We start from the raw sequence: 7044 nt of genomic DNA on the forward strand, positions 1-7044 counted from the left end.
TGCAGTTGGGGGCGTCCATTGGAGGTAATATCTCGTTCTTGGTCTGATTGTATGTTGTTTCTTCATTTTGGGGTTTGTGGGATCTTGTCTAAGGATGTAAATGGAAGTCTAGAGGTTAGATCTGAGGTTGCTACCTCAGATCTGGAAGGGAGGAGAATCAGAGAGCATGAAAGTCCCTATGTTGGAGTGTTTAGTGAAGCTTGCAAGTCCCAAACCCTAGTTAAGTGATTATGGCCTAGATCTTTATGGATTCACGTAAAGTTTGCCACTTTACGTGATGGATGAGTTGTAGGAGGTGGGATCTATGTTTTGGATCAATTGCATGGTCTGGGATGCTTCTGTATGGATTCAGATCGGTGGTACTCGGCGAGTCATATGGGTAGACTCGACGAGTTGCTTGAAGATGAGCTGGGACTCGACGAGTTGGAAGAACAACTCGGCGAGTCGGATGAAGATGGCTTGGAACTCGGCGAGTTGTATGAACAACTCGGCGAGTAGGTTGAAGATAGCCATAGACTCGGCGAGTCTATTCTTAGACTCGGCGAGTCTTGTCGAAGAGTCCCGATATTCTCTGGTTGAGTCGAGAATCGGTGAGTCAAGGGATGACTCGGTGAGTTGAGGGCGAGTGGACTCAGAGTTGTTGAACTCGGCGAGTCTCGGGGTGACTCGGCGAGTTAGATCGCGGATTGAGTGAAGTTCTGAGTATGGGGACTCGGCGAGTCATCGGGTTGACTCGGCGAGTAGGGTCAGTCAGGGGTTGACTTTGACCTTGTCTTTGACCAAGGGTTGACCAGTGATTCCAGGGGCATTTTGGTAATTATTGTTTGTTGTTTTGAGTTCAGCGCATTGGTGGTTGACCACTGGTGGAGATCGTATCAGTGATCGGAGCCGCTTGGATTATCTGTTCAGTCGACAGCTTTGAGGTGAGTTATCCTCACTATATCAACGGGGTCTAAGGCACCAAGGCCGACCCTTATCGGATTGAGATCCGGGTAGTTGTTTTTATGTTACTGCTTTATCATGTTTGCATCCTGTGAGTTAGGATGGTATATGCTAGAGACCTGTTTGAGATCGGTATCCAGAGAGATAGGGAGATGCTATGTTAGTGACCTGTTAGGTCGGTATCCTGGTTAGGATAGTGGCATGTTATGTGATCTGTTGATCTGCTTGTTATCTGTGAATTGTTAGATGATTGTATGTATATGTGCATGGATGTTTGGACTGGAGTTAGGTTGAGGCGGGTCCTGCTGTGTGCAGTAGGCCAAGATACCCAGGGCGGACCGGTTGTCCCGTAGGCCCAGCAAGCGGTCCGAATAGGCTGTAGGTCCCGGTAGGGGCGGACCAGACGTGCCGAAGGCTCGAAGAGTGGACCAGACAGACTGAAGGCCCGATGTGGGCGGACCAGTCATACTGTAGACTCAGAGAGTGGACCAGGTGGATTGAAGGCCCGGGAACGGGCGGACCAATCACACTGTAGACTCGATGTATGCGGATAGACTCAGAGGGTAGACCAGGTGGACTGTTGGCCGGTGCGGCGGACCAGTCACACAGTAGACCCGGAGAGCATGACTGTTCTATGATCGGATATGTTATGGCATGTTATGCGTGTATGGTATTTGTGGTTGGTATTTTGGGGGTATCTCACTAAGCTTTCGGGCTTACAGTTGTGGTTTCATGTTTTTCAGGTTCTTCAGGTGATCGTGGCAAGGCGAAGGCGTGATCGTACCGCTCCTCATGATTTTGTGGTGATATGATTCTGGGAATACGATAAATGTTTTGTACTGAAAACCTTTTTGTAAAGAATTATTGGTATTGAGACGTTTTTGAAAAATTTAAAAATTGGTTGTGTTTTTCGGTTGTTACAAGTTGGTATCAGAGCCTTGATTTGAGTGAATTGGAGAAACACTCGTGTGACTCCAGTCTCAAATCGAGGAGAGTTTTCGAAAGAGTATTTAAAAATGGTTTTCAAAATGAGTAAAGGAGGACGCGGAGGTACGATCAGCCAGAGCCAGTAAGTAACCCCAAAATACCATGCATGTTATTTGTTTTTGAGCTTTGATAGAACAGCATGCTAGTGTTAGGCTAGGGATCTTCAGGATTTCATGATATGTTGCCTGATTTGTGATGCCTGTAGCCTAGGGTCCCTTATGGGAGATTCTCAGTGTTTCTCTAGTGGTGAGGGTTGATTATTGTTATGCTTGTTCTCTAGGGTATTGTGGTAGTACTTCATACAAATGTGGGTAGGTGTGGAAGGTAGTATGGGCCCGTACTACTGAAAGCACAGGACCCATATGCGTATCAGGGAAACCATGATCTCTAGGGTGGGTTGAGAGAGAGTTGGATCCCAGGGTGTGGGAAGAGTCTGAGATTTTGTGTGGTGTTTCCTTTCAGTATGGAGATTCCGAGGCATGATGAGAGTGGATCCGGGTCAGGATCGGGAGCTGGAGAGAGGGTTCCGGGCGAATCGGTGCCGCCCGAGATTGTCGGTCAGATGAGCACGAGCGAGTTGGACGCGAGGATCCGTGAGATCCTGCGTGAGGAGATTGTGGAGTTGTTCCGGGCTGAGTTGCCAGAGCTGTTTGGGTCGATTAAGACCGCCATGGTTGAGTATTTTGATGAGCGTTATGCGGCTCTCACCGAGACGGCTACCGCGGCGGCTACAGCAGCTGTAGCAGCGGCACGGGGAGGAGCTAGTCGGGGTTTTCAGTATCAGGACTTCGATAGGACGAAGCCTCCCACATTCGACGGAGTTCAGGACCCGATTGTTGCTATTAGGTGGTTGTCAGACGTGGAGGGATGTTTCTTCACGTGTTCATGCCCTGTTGATCATAGGGTGAGGTGTGCTCTGAACCTGTTGAGGCTCGGGGCGAAAGATTGGTGGAGATTGACCACGAGGTCATTTTCGGAGGCGCAGAGGGCTGCGGTTTCATGGGATCAGTTCAGAGAAATGTTCAGTATTCGTTATGTTCCGCAGGTTGAGAGGGAGAGATTGGCTCAGGAGTTCCTTGAGCTGAAGCAGGACTCGGAGTCGGTGACTGAGATCACTAGGATGTTCACTGAGAGGGCGATGTTTTGCCCAGAGTTCGCTTCGGAGCAGGCCCAGATGTCCCGATATCTGAGCATGCTCAAGAGGGACATCAGACAGTTTGTGTCTGCGCAGAGGTGCGAGACCTTGTTGGAGTTGCAGGAGGCCGCTAGGCGGCGTGAGTTAGAGATTGAGTTGCAGATGCGTGAGCTGAGGCAGGCTCCGGTGCAGTTGCAGCCGGCGCCGAAACGGTCCAAGACCGTTGATGTTAGAGTGGGGGATTTGAGCAGCCACACTTGTGGGAAGTGTGGGAAGGGTCACACCAGGGTTTGTAGGACCGGTGGTGCATGCCGCAAGTGCGGAAGGGATGGGCACTATGCGAGGGATTGTCGGCAGTCAGCGCCAGTTCGGGATTTGAGGATCTGCTATCATTGTCATCAGGTTGGACATTTGAGGGCCAACTGTCCACAGTTTGCTGCTGGATCGGTGCAGGCTCCAGCACCGGCCACTTTGAGGATCACAGGTGGAGGTCAGGGTGGAGCGGAGCCCCCAAGGGCTCAGGGTCGTGTTTTTCAGCTTGTTGCAGAGGAGGTTAGGGCAGTGCCAGAGACAGCTGCGGGTATGTTTCTTTCTTGATGTCTTGTTATCTTGTGATTATTGTGGTGTAATGTTCATCAGCCGGTAATTGTTTGGTTTTCGTTGTGATATTCATTGTTTTGCGGGTTGTGGTTTGGGTTATGGATTTGTGTTTCGGGTTTTCGTCTTGGTATCCGTTGCTCCCTGAGGGTTTGATATGATTATGGTTAGTGTTTTGTTGCTTTCGTTGGTTATCGTTCGTAAGGGCTGTTAGTGGAGATGCGGCATTGGGTTATACGTCAGGTAGCATCTTCGTTCGTGGAAGGGATAATTGGAGATCAGATTCTTCTTGAGCGGATTGATCAGTGAGGAGATGTGTTTTGCTAAGGGTTGTTTATGCTTGTGGAAGCGGCCCGGGTGTAAGTGGTCTCTTGGTGCAGGGTTGTTTTGGAAGGTCGTTGATGGCGGCTGGCGGTTGTTAGTCAGTGCTATAGTGGGGGAGAATTGGAGAATTCTTCGAGAGGTCGATGAGTTTGAGGGTGCTTAGCTGTTGGGATTCAGCGGTGATCTGTTAGCCTATAGTATAGGCTGATAGGAGCGAGTGTCGGGCATGCGGGGCGGAATACAGACCTAGGGCATTGGTTATGGAGGCCTGGAAGCAAGCCGGGATCGAGTATGTCGATGGAGTTAGAGTTCGGAACCCCTAGAGGGCTAGAACGGTATGCATGGGAGGAATCCTGAGGGGGGATAGCATGGAATGTTGGTTGATAGTGAGCAGTCCGGATAGACTGAAGGCCGGAAGGCGTACCAGTCAGACCGAAGGCTCGGAGAATGGTCCAGTCAAACTGAAGGCTCGGAGAGCGGTCCAGATTAGCTGAATGTTCTGAGAGAGTGGTCCAGATGGACTGAAGGCCTGTTGAGGCGGTCCAGTCATGCTGAAGACTCTGCGGGTATTGTTGGATCAGTTTGAGATTGCTGGTTGTGTATGTTGTAGTGTGATTGCCTTGGAAGGTCTGGCCCCGGGTAGTGATTTTGATGAGTTGAGAGAATGCATGGGCTTGAGAGCCCCTGCAATGAGAGCCAGAGTATGTGAATCGCGGTTACGCAAAAAGGGTGGTGTCGCATTGGGCGAGCACCGTGGCACGTGTTGGAGTGGCAATGTGGCCAAGTGGATTCCTTGGAAAAGGAAGAGAGAAAGGTGTGTAACTCCGAAGGGGAGTGCAAATTCACGGAAGTGAAAGCTGCAGAGCAGAGTTATGATTAGAGTATTTCGGTTATGGTTTGAGCATCGTGTTCACGGCAGTGAAGTAGGAGCTCATCCGGTTTGGGATGTCTGCTGAGGTTGCGGAGGGAATTCCGCAGGTGTAGAGCCCTGAGGCTTGGAAAGGATGCAGGGGGGGGGGGGAGAGTCTTGGACTCTCGGTATGATTCTGTTCAGGGTATTGGTTATGTATTAGTGGCTCATCCTGGGGGATGCTTGAGGGTGTCATCAGTGTGTCGGGTTTTCCAAACCTGAAGGTGTTTGAGCTGGTTCAGCTTGTGTGTGCGGTTGCAAGAGGAGAACTCATGAGAGTTGCTCTGACATAGAGAATGAGTTTTCCGTCATCACGGAATGGGTAGAGTGGGATTCGGATCGGGGATCCGATGGTTCATGGTCTTCTAGCCTTTATGAGTCGAGTGATGGTTGTGATTTGGAGCAGTGTTGCATTATGGGTAATTCTCAGAGGTTAAGTGAAGTTATTATAGGGTGACTCCGGTGCCCTATTTGAGACGGTGGTCAGGACATCGTGAAGAAAGGAAAGTGTGTTTGAGTTTCATTTGGGTGTGCCTTGTGGGACCTGGTCTGGTTGGGGCCAGGTGGCGCGTTGCAGGAGTATCTTAGAGTTGAGCTGCTATAGGCTTCGAGGGCGAAGCCTAATATAAGTGGGGGAGAATTGTAACATCCCGAAATAGCAAGAGTAGAGTTGAAGGGCTAAAAGTGTTATTTGAGGAAGAGTGACTCGGCGAGTACAATCGCGAATTTGGCCGCGTGTTAAGTAGCCGACTCGACGAGTCGATGAGATAGACTCGGCGAGTAGGCGCTGGGTGGAGAAAACCCTAATTCTCGGGGTTGAGCCCTATATAAGGAACATTATGTTCCTTCCCCAGCCTCTTTACTTCCCTCTTGAGTTCTAGAAACCCTAAATCGCAGAGGAGCTCCATTGTTGAGTGGATTGAAGCTTGGAGAAGTAATCATTGAAGGAATTTTGTGGGAATTGAAGGCTTGGGGCAAGGGGCTTTGCTTGGAATCGAATTCATTGCAGTTGGGGGCGTCCATTGGAGGTAATATCTCGTTCTTGGTCTGATTGTATGTTGTTTCTTCATTTTGGGGTTTGTGGGATCTTGTCTAAGGATGTAAATGGAAGTCTAGAGGTTAGATCTGAGGTTGCTACCTCAGATCTGGAAGGGAGGAGAATCAGAGAGCATGAAAGTCCCTGTGTTGGAGTGTTTAGTGAAGCTTGCAAGTCCCAAACCCTAGTTAAGTGATTATGGCCTAGATCTCTATGGATTCACGTAAAGTTTGCCACTTTACGTGATGGATGAGTTGTAGGAGGTGGGATCTATGTTTTGGATCAATTGCATGGTCTGGGATGCTTCTGTATGGATTCAGATCGGTGGTACTCGGCGAGTCATATGGGTAGACTCGACGAGTTGCTTGAAGATGAGCTGGGACTCGACGAGTTGGAAGAACAACTCGGCTAGTCGGATGAAGATGGCTTGGAACTCGGCGAGTTGTATGAACAACTCGGCGAGTAGGTTGAAGATAGCCATAGACTCGGCGAGTCTATTCTTAGACTCGGCGAGTCTTGTCGAAGAGTCCCGATATTCTCTGGTTGAGTCGAGAATCGGTGAGTCAAGGGATGACTCGGTGAGTTGAGGGCGAGTGGACTCAGAGTTGTTGAACTCGGCGAGTTAGATCGCGGATTGAGTGAAGTTCTGAGTATGGGGACTCGGCGAGTCATCGGGTTGACTCGGCGAGTAGGGTCAGTCAGGGGTTGACTTTGACCTTGTCTTTGACCAAGGGTTGACCAGTGATTCCAGGGGCATTTTGGTAATTATTGTTTGTTGTTTTGAGTTCAGTGCATTGGTGGTTGGCCACTGGTGGAGATCGTATCAGTGATCGGAGCCGCTTGGATTATCTGTTCAGTCGGCAGCTTTGAGGTGAGTTATCCTCACTATATCAACGGGGTCTAAGGCACCAAGGCCAGCCCTTATCGGATTGAGATCCGGGTAGTTGTTTTTATGTTACTGCTTTATCATGTTTGCATCCTGTGAGTTAGGATGGTATATGCTAGAGACCTGTTTGAGATCGGTATCCAGAGAGATAGGGAGATGCTATGTTAGTGACCTGTTAGGTCGGTATCCTGGTTAGGATAGTGGCATGTTATGTGATCTGTTGATCT

Source organism: Lactuca sativa, chromosome 8 (genome assembly GCF_002870075.4).
Source record: "Lactuca sativa cultivar Salinas chromosome 8, Lsat_Salinas_v11, whole genome shotgun sequence".
Classification (NCBI taxonomy): Eukaryota; Viridiplantae; Streptophyta; class Magnoliopsida; order Asterales; family Asteraceae; genus Lactuca; species Lactuca sativa.